The sequence below is a fragment of the Ixodes scapularis genome, unplaced genomic scaffold (assembly GCF_016920785.2).
Source record: "Ixodes scapularis isolate PalLabHiFi unplaced genomic scaffold, ASM1692078v2 PGA_scaffold2__306_contigs__length_199485367, whole genome shotgun sequence".
In the NCBI taxonomy this organism is placed as follows: Eukaryota; Metazoa; Arthropoda; class Arachnida; order Ixodida; family Ixodidae; genus Ixodes; species Ixodes scapularis.
In genome coordinates this window covers 172,553,690-172,569,975 of record NW_024609857.1, presented here as the reverse complement: position 1 = coordinate 172,569,975, position 16,286 = coordinate 172,553,690, and the positions used below count along the sequence as shown (strand labels likewise).

At 50.3% G+C, this 16,286-nt stretch overlaps 1 long non-coding RNA gene and 1 pseudogene across 1 annotated transcript; one reads left to right on the top strand and one right to left on the bottom strand.

Moving 5' to 3' along the window:
* Nucleotides 1-8,447: 8,447 nt before the first annotated feature.
* On the bottom strand, nucleotides 8,448-10,625 carry LOC120850226 (annotated as a pseudogene).
* Nucleotides 10,626-14,232: 3,607 nt separating this feature from the next.
* On the top strand, nucleotides 14,233-15,887 carry LOC121836844. The gene is made up of 3 exons (XR_006078034.1): nucleotides 14,233-14,412; nucleotides 14,482-14,638; nucleotides 15,828-15,887. It is a non-coding gene; the product is annotated as an uncharacterized LOC121836844 (long non-coding RNA).
* The last annotated feature ends 399 nt before the right edge of the window (nucleotides 15,888-16,286 follow it).

The window sequence follows — 16,286 nt, the reverse complement described above, 5'->3', positions numbered from 1 at the left end:
CGATGATGGCGCCGCTACTCTCCAATCCATCTACGTCATCGTCTCGCAGCAAGGACGACGACGACTGCAACGTGCCCATGTGCATCTGAAATAAAAAACCGCTAACGTCCCCATATACATTAACAAAAAGCTTTCGTGACTGATTTGAACGATCGAGGGAGTAAAATGTTGAAACAGGTCACGTTCGCCGATACCTTTTTGCAACAAAAAATGAGGACCCTGCGAGACTATCTCCATTCCGAACTGGACCTGTCGGTATCGATACCCTATAAAATCTGGATCGCGATCGCAAATTTCTTTATTCAAAACAACGTCCCGTCGGTCGTAGAGGGAGCAGAGTGCTGCCACCAAGACACCTCGTCGTCCCACTTTCTACTCGTCTTATCCTACAGAGACAAGGACGCCAACCGAGTCGTGGTGGACTGCATAAACTTCATCAACGTAGTTTGCGATCTCAAGGTCCACGACGTGATATGCACCAAGCACTACGTCTACCTCTACGTCCGTCACTCGTCGGCGCACCACAACGTGCACGCAATTCTACCCTTTCTCCACCACGTCCTGCAAAGCTACGTCAACGACAAGACGGCCACTTTGCCACTCGGTTACAGTTTCGATCCCCTGGAGGAACAAGAAGCCTTCTTGGACGCGATTCCAGTCACGTACCACGGCACGTACGAGGTGACCACTTCTCTACCGGCGCTCGTGGCCAAAATCAAACCCAAGGAAGACGGACAGTATGTGTCGGATCGCCTTTATTGCGAGAAGCATTGGATATGTCTACACAACCTGGTCGTCTCCAGACTTGTCGACTGTTTTTACTACATCACCATACAGAAATTGCAGATATTAAAAGATGTTACAAAGTCAAACACTACGTCCACCAACGACTATGGCATTTACAAAGTGTCGTATTACAAGAAGTGACTCGCTTTCGCTTGTGTTTGTCTGCTTTGCCTAAATAAAAGCTTACGCTAGCTTACACGCTGCTCTACATCTGTGTGTGTGTCTCCAAACAAACATTCTTTATTCACGAAATGTCGTCGTAGATGGCGTCGAAACTAGGAAACTGGAGGTTGCTCAGCCGCCGCTCGTTCTTCTTATAGTCCCGTCTGATGAGGCGAGTGGTGAAGGTGCGAGACCAGTCGCTGCTCTGTCTAAAGACGGACAAGACGCGCCGCAGATCCATCGTCTTGATGCAGGGACACCGACAGCGGGTCTCGTACCACTTGTAGACGGCAGCAACGGCTTCCACGTCCGACCAATTGTCATAGTCGTCATCAAACTCCATAGCACCCATCAGGTACAGCGCCGAAAGCGCCTTGATGGCGCTGGAAACCGCAAGGTATTCGCCGCCGGATTCGATAATGTAAGCCCGCATGCCCACCGCAGACTCGAACGCGTCGCGGGCCTTTAGGGCCTTTATGACGCTCGCAACGTCGGCGAGACTCACGCGGCACGCCCTGTTCTGTCCCATGGTCGTGAACGTTCGCGTGACGAAAGCGTTTGTTGTCGCGTCCCTCTCTACCACGGGTTCCTCGTACACAAACTACGGGCTTCACGTACCACGCTAGCCGGTCCTGCTGCGTGGCGTAGAGCGCGGTGTACTGAAGCAGCTTTAGGTATTTCGTGACAATCTCCTCTACTTTCTGCCGACGCTCCTCCGCTTCGGGCCAGACCTTGGACAGTACGGACGCTCGCCTCCGCATAGTGGACCCCTCCATAGGTTCCGCGGCATTGACCGCCGCCAGCAAAATGTCAAAGAAGCTAGTCTCCTTCGTTGCGGCGTCCATCATTGCGCGAAGCACATCCACGTTCTTGCCGTCCACCTTTTTAGAGGCGCTTATCATAAACGGGAGCATCTCGTAGCCGCCGTACAGCAAGATTGGCACCACAAACGAGAGGGGGTGAACGTTGGAGCTACTGACGCGTAGAGCGCGAGTAAAGAAATCGTCCTTAATGTGGTAGTAACCCGCCTGACGACTGGGGAGAGGCCTGTCCAACGGAGACACGGCGTGCTGCACGCCGCCAAACTCGAACCTGTGTTCGTCCTGTCGCTTCTTACTCTCGGTGTGCTGGCGGGCCGAATACACGTACACGTCTCGCGAGGGTATCTTGTCCATGACCGCAGCCACCCCGAGGAGAATGTCCGAATCGTCGGTGACGATGATGGACACGTCCCAGCGCTCGTCGTTTGGCAGCGGGCACATCAGAGAGTCCACGACCTTGACGTCGCCTTCCCCCACGTAGAACGGCGGCAAGATCATAAAGGACGAGAGTTGGTAGGCTGCATCCGACTCGTTCGAGTAGCCGTCAATCACCTCGTTGGCGTAGAGTGGGTTCTCGAGAAGCGTGGCATATTCCCTGACGTGCTACATCACGTCCGAGGCCGCGGTCAATCGGCAGATTGTGGCCATGGCGTCCTTGCCGTAGCATGCCAAGTTTTTGTGCCTTCCGTTCAGGACAGACTGCAGCCTTGAACTCTCGATGGTCCGAACTCGCTTGGTATCCTCGCCCGACGAGTTCTTGATGACGTTGGTCAGTTCTCTACGGCGGCGCGTGTACTGCTCGGGCCACTTTACCGTCGGCGACATTCCGTCAAACACCACCACCACGTCAACCTCCACGCGCCTGTTTAGGGCCAGGCCCTTGACGACCCTCTTGACCGTCCTAGATATGCAGTGAAACACCGTCGTGAAGAAGGCGTCGTATCGGATGCAGCGTTCGCCCGGTCTCGCCTCGTACTCCTTATCCCAGTCCAAATCTCGAAGAACAGACGCGTCGTCTTCGACATAATCTTCGACGTAATCGCTCACTAGATCTCCGTTGATCTCGCGAACGTAGTGTTTGATAATCTCGAGCTTCAAGGCTTCCCACGCTCGCTCTCGTTCGTCTCGGTCGGTGATCGCTCGCTCGGCATCGATCTTGTCCGCAAATGTCTTGAGATGGTGGTCCGTCAGCGAGTGCTTGCAGTGGTGTAGAAAAATGTTACCGTCGACGACGACTTGGACGCGCGCCGACTCTCCGATCACGAACGAGGACGTCGCGTTGTCAAAGTCGAAGTGACGCGCAGACGGCGTAGGCGAAAAATACGTCCGCAACACGAGGCGCGTGGCCGCCTCGACGTTACTGGCGCGGTCGTCCAAGAGCTGCAACTGAGACTTGAGTAACGGTGCCAGTTCCTCATCGACGGCGCGGTTGCACACTGCGTTGAGCGTATTCCAAAGATTTCGGATACCCATGGTGTCAATACCTTTACTGGGGAAGGGTGACGCTTAAATACTTTTATTACACAAGGTCACGCCAGGTGAGGGTCACTTTTTTATTGGACGAGAAAGTGGTACAGTATGCGTAATCCCTCTATCTGGGTGAACGGCATCGGGTGACCTCCACTCGAGTGGGTAAAGTAACGCCCGCTCCCCTTGTTTAGATAGAGGAAGGGCTCTTGTAAAATGAACTTGAGTGGACAGAAGCGCTTGTTTGTTTCGGGATCGAGATGAGTGGAGAGCACGATCGAGTTGTCAAAGCCGGGTAGCTCGAGGGTGCTGCCTGTGGGTACGTGCGTGTATGCCGTTTTGCTCGGCACGAAGCTGACGATCGGCTCGTTGGTTATGTTGTTGATCAGAGACGGAATCGCGGCAAGACCCCTGTTTATTCTCTTTTCCCAATCGCTGTGTTAGAAGAGGACGTTGTCCACGGTGCGCAGCACGTCCAGCAGCCGAATCTTTTTCGTTGCCGTCATGGCATTGGCAATCGCGCTCGGAATTCCTATCGTCTCGCACAGTCGGGGTAGTATGGTCTTGACGGTCGACTCAACGCTCTCGACAATTTTCTCCACCACGTCCTCTTGCAGGCCGGAAGCCTTGAGGCAACCCACGCCGCCACTCGCGGTGCCACCGCCGCGCTTCTTCCTCACGGTTCCGTCCAGGTAGACCATGACGGACGACGTCTTGACGTTGTTGATGTCATTGACCACGTCGGAGATGGTGGGTTGCCGCACGCCCAGAAGGACCTCGCTCTTCTTTAGCGAATGGAGCTCGGCCGTGGCCACGCCGCGCGGAACGTAGAGGCACGAGTCGTAGGCAAACTTGTACGCGTTGCGGATGGCGGCGGCCGTAAACAGGTAGTCTCCGTTGTAGGCGGAACTAAATAGCTCCAGGTTGTACATGGCGCGCACGCCCAGGGCTACGGGCTCTTCGTCGACGCCGCCCGTTCCGCCAAAGGGCAGATTCGTGACTGTGCTTGCCAGCATTGTTATGCCGTCTGCATTCAACCAGCCCGTCTGATAGGTCTGGCTCGAAAAGATTGTCTTTTCGTCGCTCCAGTCGCCTTCCACGTAATCGTTGTACGCCGGAACGTTTTTGAGAAACGCGTAGGACCAGAACATGGGGTAGCGTTCCACGAGGTTGGAGTGATTCCTAACCAAATACGTGACGTGATCGTATGGATCAATCACCGATTTTAACTAGTCGTAGAGGACGCGCCCCACAAAAGCCAAGTCTGCGCTCTTGTTGGTGTAGGCCGCCCTGTGTGGGATGAGGATCTCGATGGGCAGTACGGATCTCTGGTCCGAGACACAGACGCGAACGTTGTCGACGCTAAGGATCCACGGAAACGTTCTGCCCAGAACCTCGTAGACGTGTTTTCTAAAGAGACGTTCGCTAGCGGCTCGATGGTCGCTCGCGGAAGTCACCGCGTTTCGGAGCGTGAGACTGTCGTAAATGTCGGATCGCTTGTTCTTGTTGGTGTTTTTCCAGAAATATGCCAGCATCATGTCGTAGACTATGGTCGCCTTCGATGCTACGTTTATTTGGTCGGGTGTCGTCAGTGGGACGGTGTCGAGTCTGTGGTTCGTAGTAGTGGTAGTAGTAGTAGTAGTAGTGGTCACGGGAGCCGTAGTTGTATGCAGAGTCGTAATGAAAGGAGAAGGTGCGGTTGTGGTGGTGGTGGTGGTGCTGGGATTTTTGTAATTGCCGATTCACGAAGAAGGCAGGAAGGCACTCTTAAACATGTCCATTTTTATTTATAGAACGTTCTCGTACAGGTCGTCCGCAAAGTCGCTGTCGTTTGTGGTGTTTACGAGCTTGTCTCGTTTACTCGATTCCTTTCTCGGTCTCCGTTTTCTCCTTTGGGCAAACAGGACTCGGCACATTGTGAGCGAAAGAACCAGAACACTAAAGGCTAGTAGTATCATACCCCACAGGAAATAGACTCCGTTTATTTCCGAAGTCTTGAGTATAGTGATTTTAAAGGTCATCCCTACTTCAAACAAAAAGTATATGGATTGCGATAAGGAATACGTGTCTTGCGTCAGCGACGGCGACTGCTCAACTCTATGCACGGGACAGGCGATATGCGGCAATTACGGAAACGGAATCAGATGATGCGTACGCAGAGAACATTACGTAAAGTACAAGCAGCGCGCGCACAACGATAACATGATTGTCGTGTTTGCAATGAACAGAAATTTGGGTTATTTGGAACCGAGAAACGTGCCGGTGGACATGGTAAAGTACGCGCCCGACGCGAGAAGTCCCCTCGACGTCGCGTCCAACCGAAGATTCGCGTCAGAAAGCGACGAGCGGGACTCGGTGTGGCTACACATTTATGGACCGACGACGACGGACGTGACTCCTTACGAGTACAGAGCCAGGCTTCCGAGGCGCCTGCTCAACGGGCTGTTAAAGTGCTCGCTCAACTTTCCAAACTTTGACGTCAAATAAAGACGCCCTTGTTATACAGCACTCGAAACAGGTCCATGGAAGTGTAGACGACGCGCTGACCGCCATTCCAGACGACGTCGTAGATTTTCTCCTCGCAGCCGAGAGCTCGCATAAGGCGACGCTGCTCGTGCGTAGGGACGTACGCGTCGGCTGACTTGTCCCGCTCGGCGTGCACGACTTCCAGCTCGCCCGGCGAAAGTACGACGGTCGTTCCGCGGTTGTCCGGACTGTAATCGTCGCTCATCAGGTATAAACTGTTATTTAGAGAGTTCCACCGCATCCCCATGTTATCCCAAAAAACGCACTGGTTTTCTTTCGAATATATATACACAAATACGGGTAGTCCGTTAAATTTCCTATTCAGTATACTGTACGCGGCAGGCAGAGTGGCCAGCAGCCCCACGACATAGTCCATAATTGGTTTTTAATTTATATAAAAACATGCCGGTGCGAACGCTTTGCGAGGTGGACGACAAGCACGTCTCCGGGCTGGAAAAAATACTCGACTACATAACGTGCAACGTTGACGGAGGGTTTGGCACTTCGGCTCTCTTTAGCACCGAATGTCTCCAGTTTCTGATTAACGTGCCTATCGCCACGAAATTCGACGGAGACAAGCCCCTGAGTGCCAAGGAGCTCGTGGACTTTATGACGCTCAACAAGTTCAAACTCGAGGTCTACGAAAGCGTCGTCAAGAAGTGCGGACTCGACTCGGTGTATCACTGCGAAACGGGATTGGGCGAAAACATTCTCCGCATCGCGCTCATGAACGACGACTTGTCGCACAGACTCAAACGCATCGCCGCCAAGATCAACGGAGAAGTCGGCGGTGTGGGGCGAGCCACGCCGCTTCACACGCGAAAGGACACACAGCCGCTCACCAAGGTCGAGGCGCTCGTACACGTCGCGCAAAAGGCGTGCGCCGAGCACCCCGACCTCAAGTACGTATCCTACATGCAGCAGATTGTGGTGACGGTAGAGCTCAAAGACTGTCCGTCAAGTACGCCCGCTTCCCAGAGCTCTGTCACGTGGTAAAAAAGAACACCGACTATATAAAGGAGCACATCGGCGTGTTTGAACATTTTTCCTTCCTCAAGGCGGCTGTCGTTCCGCTAGACCATCTCCTGACTCAGGGCGTGCGCGGAGTCCACGTAGTGCGCGTATGCCTCCTAATGGAATCCGGACTTGGCGACAAAATATCTGCCGTGGTGGAAAAAATCTAAATAATGTGCGACCTTTGGTCGGTCCAACTGACCAATGTCGGCGGTCGAGAATATGTGTGGAAGGTGGAAAAGTGCGCGGACGTAGTTTTGAAGACTGTCGACGACGACTCCCAAGAAGATAGCACCGTGACCATGTGCGCGGAGGTGGTCAAGATACGACTGGGGCGCGACGACGAACCGATAGAGTTTACCGAGCCCAGGACGGTCAAGGTCGTCTTCCCCATACCGCTCAAGGGATCTTCGGTCGTCGGGGCTCACGACAGCACCTACGTTCTCTTGGCCGTCAAGTCGGCCTCCTCCATCGGAAACGCTCTGTGGTGGACTCGCTACGCCTTTCATCAAACGTCGCTCTACGTTCCGGATCCCATTGCCCGATCGAGCAAAGGCAGAGGACGTTACGCGGCACGAGCTCACTTTATTTTGAGAATAATAAACACGAGAATATGTTTGCAGTAGTCTCAAGGTCATGTCCCACCTGTGAAGTGTCGTCGGCGGCGTGACATACTTTTCGCACACGGAGAGTCAATACTATCCGGACAACCATTTGGAATAAAGAGATATATATTTGCACTACGTCTTTTTTATTCACGAGTAATTCGTGGCTCGGTAGTGTATGTAAACACAAGTTCTTTTTGTGCGAGTGTATCTAACTGCACGGTCTCGTTCGATATAATAATTTGTATCATTGATCTTTTCTTTTACACGAGAGCGGCGTGGAATAAAAACACAAGTTTCTCGTTGTGCGAGTGGAATTATTGACTCTAGTATCTAACTTCAACTTGGAAGAATCCGTGGAATGATGCACCGGTAGCCTTGGTGGGGGAGGGTTGCACGCGTCGCCCCATTCGACCTGGGCGTCGCCCACGTGTTTAAAAATGACTTCGTGGACACGACCGAGAACCCGCGCGACAATCCAACCGAGTCCATGCTACCCGGACGATTGGTTTTTGGGGAATAAAGACGCAGTTTCTGATTTGCGAGTGTTTGTTTATTTTACGAGTAGGTCACCGCACGGTCGTAGTGGCTGTTGCTCTTGTATACCCTCTCGATGTAATACTTTGGAGTGTCTGCGTGTCTGACGACGATTTTGCGCAACGTCGTCCATGTGTACTCCCGGTTGAGCTGGGCTCCGAGCTCGGCCACGAAAGCGTCAGAGTTGACCACTTCCAAAAATCCCCTGTAGTCCAGTTCGTACTTGGGAATCATGGACGGGGACGGCGGGGCCAACACGTCGCAGACGTTACTCCACTCGACGTGATGGTTTCCGACATACTTGGATATGACGCTGTGCAGGAAACACAGGATCCTCCGCAGCCTGACAGCATCCGTCCGTTTTGATGGCACGATGCGCACAAATATCAGCAGGTAGTGCTTCGTCACCGCCAAATCGAATACGTTAATGTAGTGACAGGCATTTATAATCTCTATAAAGTATTCGAGGACGTGCTTCATGGCGGCGCCGAGATGTTTGGGCAGATCCACGTACGATTTAAAAAAATCGTCAAACGAGAACGTCTTGTGAAGATTCTCGTAGTTGGAGTCCCACTGGTCGGCGGTGCAAATTTTCTTGAGGATCGACATGATACAACGGCAAAGTTGTCTCCAACCACTCAAGGCGAGAATCTTCAGGGTCGTCATAGTGCCTCATGTCTGGGAAGTTCTGATGAATGTGCTGTGTCTTTTTGCTTGTGTCATGTAGAGTAAACCAGCGGTAGACGTTCTCCATGAATTGTATTGATGGCCCAGCACTGGCAAACGATGCATCAGAGCAGTGCCCTGCTTGGTTTTTCATGTAACTCAGTGCAGATGTTACGTCAGGAGAGAGTACTTCAACTGCCCTCTGCATGTTCATTTTCTCTATGTTATTGGGATAGACATGCTTACGGCTGAGGAATCTCACAGGCTTCACCAGCCACTTCTTCTGCAACTCATAGAGTTTTTTTTAGATGGGAAGAGGAAACCTTCCCATCTTTCCCAATGTTACGGGCTAAAAACTGGGACCTGAGATTCTTCACTACATGACAATAATCGAAGCTCAAGAAGAGTAGCCTTTGTGGGTCACATGGGTGTTCTACCCTGTATGTGAGGACACCACCGCACAGGATCTTCATAGCACTGACATTAACCTTATGATTATCAGTCACGACACATATGACCCTGAATCCAGTTGATTCCACTTTCCTCATGACACAAACCAGCAGTTTTGACAGTTGGCTTCCGTTCAAACCATTGGTGAAGAAGTATGCCACTGGAATACGACATGAAGAAGCAAGTCTATTGATGACAAAGCAGAGCAACGAATTTGCAAGTACTGGCTCAGTGCCTGCCCCTTCAGCCAGGCCCATGTCAGTATGACCGACGAATGCGTCTTGTTGCTTGTTGTACTGAAGCTTCTGTTGGATGCGCATTTTGTCAACAATTATGGAGCAGGTCTTCGACTGAAGTGCTGGAAGATGCTCAATCTCCGTTTTCAGTCGTTCTTCAACCAGGCTGTTGAATCCAGTCTCCCCGCTCACAGTACCAAGGTAATTCTGCAAAGTGTTTCTGCTTGGCAGCTTTAGGAGTTCTTCGTGTCTCATATGTTCTTACAGCTTCGTGGGCAGGTGTCTCAGCACAGTAGAATGGCGAATGGTGTCCTCAGACCAACTTGGTCTCTTACGCTTAAAGTTTGTAATCTGTTCAAGGAGAAACATTGCGGTCTGGTTCTTTTCATCGCAGCGTTCTCTGATGTATTCAAGATCTGCAACATGGCAGTCGTCCCGAAGCTTTTGCAGCTCTTCTTTGTAGCCATCCACCGTCTTTCGCAGTCTTTCAATTTGTTGTTTCAGGTCTCGCTCCTTCCTTTTCCATTTTGACCTTTCCATGATTAACAAGCTGTTTGACGCCCTGTCATCCACCTGTGTTGCTTTCTCAGTAACTGCAGTCACGTTGACCTCAGGCTGTGTGACTTGATGCTCTGACATGGTTGCCTCTCCAAGGTTAGGTGGGGATCTATTCTCAGTAAGTCAGCTGTACCCAGTGAAGTCGACTTGTCCTCGGTCTCGACTCCAGTAGGACAGCCTTGTGTTGATGAATATAAAGGCTCTGCATTTCTTGCTGACCACTGCCTAGGGAGGTCAGCTGTATGTGGGGGAGCCAACTTGTCCTCTGTCTCACTTGCAGTAGGGCTGCCTAGTGCCGGTGCACACAAAGGCCCCGTATTCTTCACTAATCCATGATCAGTTAAGTCAGCTGTACTTTGGAGTGTTGACTTGTTCCCTGGTTCATGTAGAGCAGAGCTGCTTGGTGTTGGTGCAGCTTCATTTCGCGTCTGGTTTCGCATCTTTCTTGGAAGGCTGTCTTTTTGGGCGTCGCTGGAGAGTGACCTCTTCCTAATGCTTGCGTCGCTTCTTGGCGTTTCATTTCTCGGCTGCAGGTGCAAGGGGTAGTGCTGGGACACCGAGGGAACCACTCCATTCCTTAGGCACCGCCGTTTTCCATCCAGAAAGTCTGCTTCTTTGAAGTGCTGGCTGCATACTCTGCTGTAGTTGCTTGTTGTACAGGGTGTCCATTTATCATACCGGATGACTCTGATCCACGCCTCTCTCAACTCCAAGTCTGCTGGAATTTCGTGAAACGACACCCCCTTGAGCTTCTTTTTGGAGTCAGAGCAGCAATGGGGAACACAGCAGTACGCCATGTTGTCCTGAAAGGATAGAAATGCGGGTTACCTGGAAGTTTGTACGTTTTAATACATTACAATGGCGTACGTGAAGTACCAGATGTTTTGCACCCTGAAAGGGCTCGTAAGTGCACACGCGGACGAAGCGGAGGAAAAATAGTGTACTAATAATTTCCTTGCAATTATCCGTACACGAGCAGATTTCCCTGTTGTTCGTACAAACCCCAGTTCAGTTTAAATGCGAGTAGCAGAAGCTTCAAGTGCGAGCTCAATGTTTTAAACATGCCCGTGCACATGTCAATGTCTGGTGCGAGTGCACTGCCTGAACCTGCGCGATCGGCCGTTGCATGTAATCACTATACCAGCGATAGGGCACTACAAGTGAAAAACACGTCCTGCGTTTTACGTGACAGACGCAGTGCTACGACAAAGCCGCGATCAACACGTGGGAGCGCTCGCAACGGAGTGGAACCGACGGAATAGGAGGGCTTTGGCTTACCTCTGAGGAAACGTAGAACGGGCATCAGACTGAGAAAAGTTTTTCGAGGCGTGACCACGAAACTTTTTGACGGGAAGAACCTGACTCAACACGCAGCCTCACACACAGTGGCCTCGCATACAGGCGACTTTGCTCACATACACCGCTGCCGAACGGCTGAACGACGCTGACCGGCCGCCGATGCCCAACGTGCGTGACGCCGTCTCGCTGCTGACATGGGCGATAGGAGAGAAGGGGATGAGTGAGGGAAAAGGGGAAACACGACTTCCTCGAGGCGCGCTTCTGACCGGCACAGAGTATACAGGCGGCTTTGCAACTGATTAATCTGTGGGGATATCTATACCCTTGTGTGGTGGATACACAGAGGGAGGTCACAGTTCATGGTAATAGTACAAGTTCTGACCAGCCCTTGTACATATCAGCAAGTATGAGGACACTGAAAGGCACAGCGAGCTAGAAAAGATTGCTTACTTCTGTTCTTTCCAGCGCAGGGTAGGGGCAAAGGACGTACTGTACAGATGGGTACTCTCTTGCTACCCACTGCCGCCATGCAGCAAATGTGGGAGACATCTGTAGGGTCCTTTTCCAGCTCCCGTTTCATTGACTTTATGTTGCCCTCATTTCTAAACTTGTCTTCCCCAGCACCAAGCAGCTTTTCAGGCTGGTCCAGAAAGAATGAAAAGCATAAAATTAATAGACACTATGTTGCAGTAGTCTATGAAGTAGGCTCAGAAGTTGCTTCTGCATATAACTAAATTACATGCTTGAAGGGATACTACAACGAAATTTCGGCGCCTACGCCTTGATGCCTTCGTATTCAAGGGAGCAGTATCACATCAGGCACACCGATCTCTTGTTAAAAAAGACACAAAAAGGAATTTTAAAACAAATTAAACGATTAGCAAGGAGCACCTGGTGGATGTCGCTAAAGCCTCGTTTGTAATGCCAGTCTAAGGACCTTGACAGGTAGTCACGATGCCTGTCTCACCTCCGTCCACCGCGAGAGAAGAAAAGGAGGAACTCTCCTCTCACCGGGACACTCTTCTGCGTGTCCCAGACGTCGCTATTGTCCCTCTACAAGATTATAGAAGATTGACCCGTCAATAAAAATTTATATAAAAGCAGCTTTAGCGTTAGTTGCGGTGGCCCGATCACTAGCGTGCTTCGGCCGCTTCGGTGGCTGGATCAGCTAGGACATCTGCCTTGCTGCAGCTTTGCTCGTCCTTAGACAATCGACGTCACGATTGCGCCGGATGTGACATGCTCTCTGCTGGCTGCTCTCCGAGCGCTTGCCAGAATCATGGTTCATAGTAACTGCGCAAAAAAAAAAAAAAGAAATTCAAGGGTTTTTAAGAACTTTCATTGCCTTAAAGGGACCATGAAGGCAATTTAATTTTTTTTAAAAAGAAGGTGTTTTCGGAAGCATTGGGGTCCTGGCATGCCACACAATTGTTTCTAGAACGTTGTGACTCTTATTTCTGTGCCCGCAAATAAATTTGCGAAACCGAAACAAACATTCAGATTTCTTCCCTTTTTTGCCTCTGGAAAGAGAAGTGACGTCAGGGAGCACTGTCGGCATTGGTAGGATTTAGTGCACACTCAGTGTGGTTCCCGTGGTTTGCTCTAGTGCACGGCAGTCTGTGAAGAAAACCTAAAAGAAATGGACGACAACGTCGCGCTCGCAAACAAGTTTGAGCTCCCGTTCAGCGACCTCACGCCGACTGAACGTGAGATGCTGCTAAGGAAGCAGAACTCTGGACTGGCGACCGATGCAGCAATGCTGCGCATTGCTGCATCGGTCGGCAGTTTATGCAAACTAACGTCGCCCGATCGACCGCATGTCTTTAGCCGACCTTTCGCGCAACCTACCACTGCACATAAACGCGGCATGATTGGTGAGACACCAGTTCGCAAAGCGAACACGAGACGACGCACGAAACCAAAGCCAAAAGTCCGCCGCCCCCGGCGCTCGTACCTTTTTTTTCTTTTTTTTTTTTTGTCCATGGTCCACGCACCCGAGGTAGCAGTGCGGGATGCGTTCAACCAGTGACAAACGGAGGGATCGCTTCAGATTAAGCTTTTATACACAGTATGAAACCTATTAATTCCCAACTACAACTTCAAAATATTATTTGACGTCCAAATAAACTTTTTTCATCACATCTCACCACCGAAATCGAAACCAAGAGCGCGTCCATCGTTTGAACCAATCGCCAGACGAGGAGCCGTTGTCGTCACGCTTTGGCGCACTTTAGTTCACCTTTCTGCCGCCGCCTCGGTGGGGTCTCGGGCATCGTTCCCGGCGCTATTATTACCGCGCCTGTTTGCTCGATTGGTGCGGCACCCAAACTTCTGTTCGCGCTAGAACTTGGTCAACAGTATCTGAAACGTGCCTGACATCCATTTCAATCGTCGAATAAAACTTCGAAACTGCCTTCATGGTCCCTTTAACAAAGAATTTTCAAGACTTGAAACAACACTTTTTGAGATCGTAGAAGACAACACCATCTTTCACAGTATGGAAGCACATCTTTTACTGCACACTAGCAAAATGAAGCTTATTTTTCACAATGAATAGCTAAGTAAAAAAGTCTCCGCAGCTTCTTTCTCAGCTCATTTTTTTTTAATGCAGGTTTCATTGCATTGTTTGCAGTTTTCAACATCCCTTTTTCGGTTTGTTTAAACTGGTTCACCTCACAATCTAGACGTATGGCACACACACACACAAAAAAAGGGGCCCATTTTCAAACAGTGGGTTCAACATTAAGTTCCCGAAGCTTTCCCTTCAGGTTTTCATTCATTTCTGCAAGCTCGAAAGTCTTTTCTTTTGTTGTTTTTCTTAAGCTCTTTGACTTCACAATCAGGGTGATGTCGCTTGAGGCTTCTGCCCACTGAGTTTAGTTGTCGGCACAGGCTGTTCAATCGGCAATCGTTGCTTCCAGTCTTTCCTTCGTCTTGATGCCGTGTATCCCTTCTTCAGTGTGGCTTCTCTTTGACGCCTTTGTCTGCTCGATCACTTGTTTTTTTTCTATATCCTCCAAGTAAGCCCGATAACTGTTGTGTGCGGCTGAGACAGATCTACACAACTCTTTCGTTATTCCAATGTTTAGGATGCCCTCCAGCCTTGCTTACTGCATCACAAATGATTCGCTGCAACACAAATGAGATCTCCTTCCCGTTTTTGACAGAGGCCTGACGGTTGACACTGAAGCCTCTTACAACACTTGCCTGCCCGTTCAAGACGAGAAGAAGTTGGACAACTTTCCACAGGTGCTTGTAGGATGAGTCAACCTTCAATAGCTTAAGGTAGAATTCATCTAGGCTAAAAGAGTGTGTATCAAACTACTGCAGGTTGTGTTTTTTGTTCTCTTGCAGAAGTTCTGTGTATTTGCCAAGGACGGAATCACACTCATGCTCACCCAAATGTCCAACTGCAAAGACTGCTTCTAAGACTCCTGAAACATGAAAGGCACTCATCTGGCTTTGAGGCCATTTGACGGGGGTCGATCGAAGACAGGCTCCTAACCAGGTGGTATGTCAGCGGGCTCTTTTTCAGAATTCTCTTGGTTGTACTTATAAGGAACTGTTTGGATTCCATCCTAAAAGCAAACATATCTTTGGCGCTCACCCTCCCGGCTTTAAGTACTTGTTCAGCAGCATGCCCAATGTAAACTAATCTCTGAGGATACATGGTTATTTAGGTCTACAAGGTCCATTTTGAGCATGCCTACAATTCCTGTGGAAGCAGACAGCACCGAGCACATCATGAATCTCGCGAGAAGTTTCCTCACGGGACATTCGAGATCTTTTTTTTCAAAAGGAACGTCAGTGGTTTTTCCAGTTGGTATTCCATGAGAAATGGTTTCACAATCATCGTGATGCCAAGAGCAAACTTCAGTTTGACCAACAGCATTGGGTTTTGGCAAAATTCACTGAGCTGTGTGAATAAAGCACACTTTGGCAACTTCCCCTCTTTCTTTTTTGCACATTCCACATACCTTTTTATATCACCCCAGAGTGCAGTGGCACGTTCGATCAAACAGTTCCTACCCAGAGGTGAGCAAGAAAGTTGAGAGGAAGTGTCATTTGGCCTGTCACTGTAGAGAAGTCTTCACCTCGCACTGGCGCATCATGAAAAATGGCATGGAGGCTTGAAAGAAGGCTCTCTGGGCTTCACTTGCTGGCAACTAGACCCACCCTGTAAGTGTTACATATTGTATGCAGTCTGCAACTGCCCAGGTCCAAACACTGAACTTGATAATTCTGCTGCAGGTATTCCTGCATTCCCATTAAACACGTTAGGTTTACGTTGGGGCCATCCATAGACAGCTGGACAGCTTTCGCCAGCGTCAAATCTGCCAAAGCACCCAGAAGCTTCTCCTGGAGGTCTTCGGCTGTCGAATGTCCCATGAACACCGACATGTAATATCTCCTAGTTACACGCTCGGGCATTGTGCTCCAGTAGTGCAAATATATGTCCTTTTGTTTTCTCTGCGTGTAGTCGTTCAAAGACTTGTCAAACAGAATGGTGTAACCATCAGACTGCTCTAATTCACGTTGTAGGCACAAGAGAAAGAATGGTCTCAGACCATGGGGCGTACAGATTTCTTTTCACTGCAGGAAAATGCCTAAGCGATTTCGCTATCCGGGAACTTTTTCTTGAACGATTCCCCTGTATGTGATGATGAGTTGTAAAAACAGTGCGATCTTACCATTTTCAGGATCCACAGCATCTCCGGGTTGGCCGCACACTCGTGTGCTTTGCACAGGCTGCTCACATCTGACGACGTTGATGGAGCTGGCTCAATGCGTTACTCACACAGTAAAAGTTTTTACACGCTTGAAAATGTAAATCAGTTTGTCCCAGGGCTAAAACACTTAGGGTGTTCAGGCAAGCACCCTTCATAATGGGTGCTTGCCAAACACCCTTGGCAATGGGTGCTTGACATAGAATGGGTGCCCACTGGGGTGGCCCAGTGGATGCTGGGCCACCCCAGCCAATCCAGCACCGGGAGAGTATCCGGCAACGTTTTGGTTATATGGAGTTCTAGGTCACATGATGCTCTCGACGCTGGATTGGCTGGTAGCGTCCGCCGCGCTCGTTCGAAAGGTGAAATGAAGTATAGGCCCCAGTGAAAATTTTATAGGAATGTGTTCAATACACATACCAGAACTTGCAA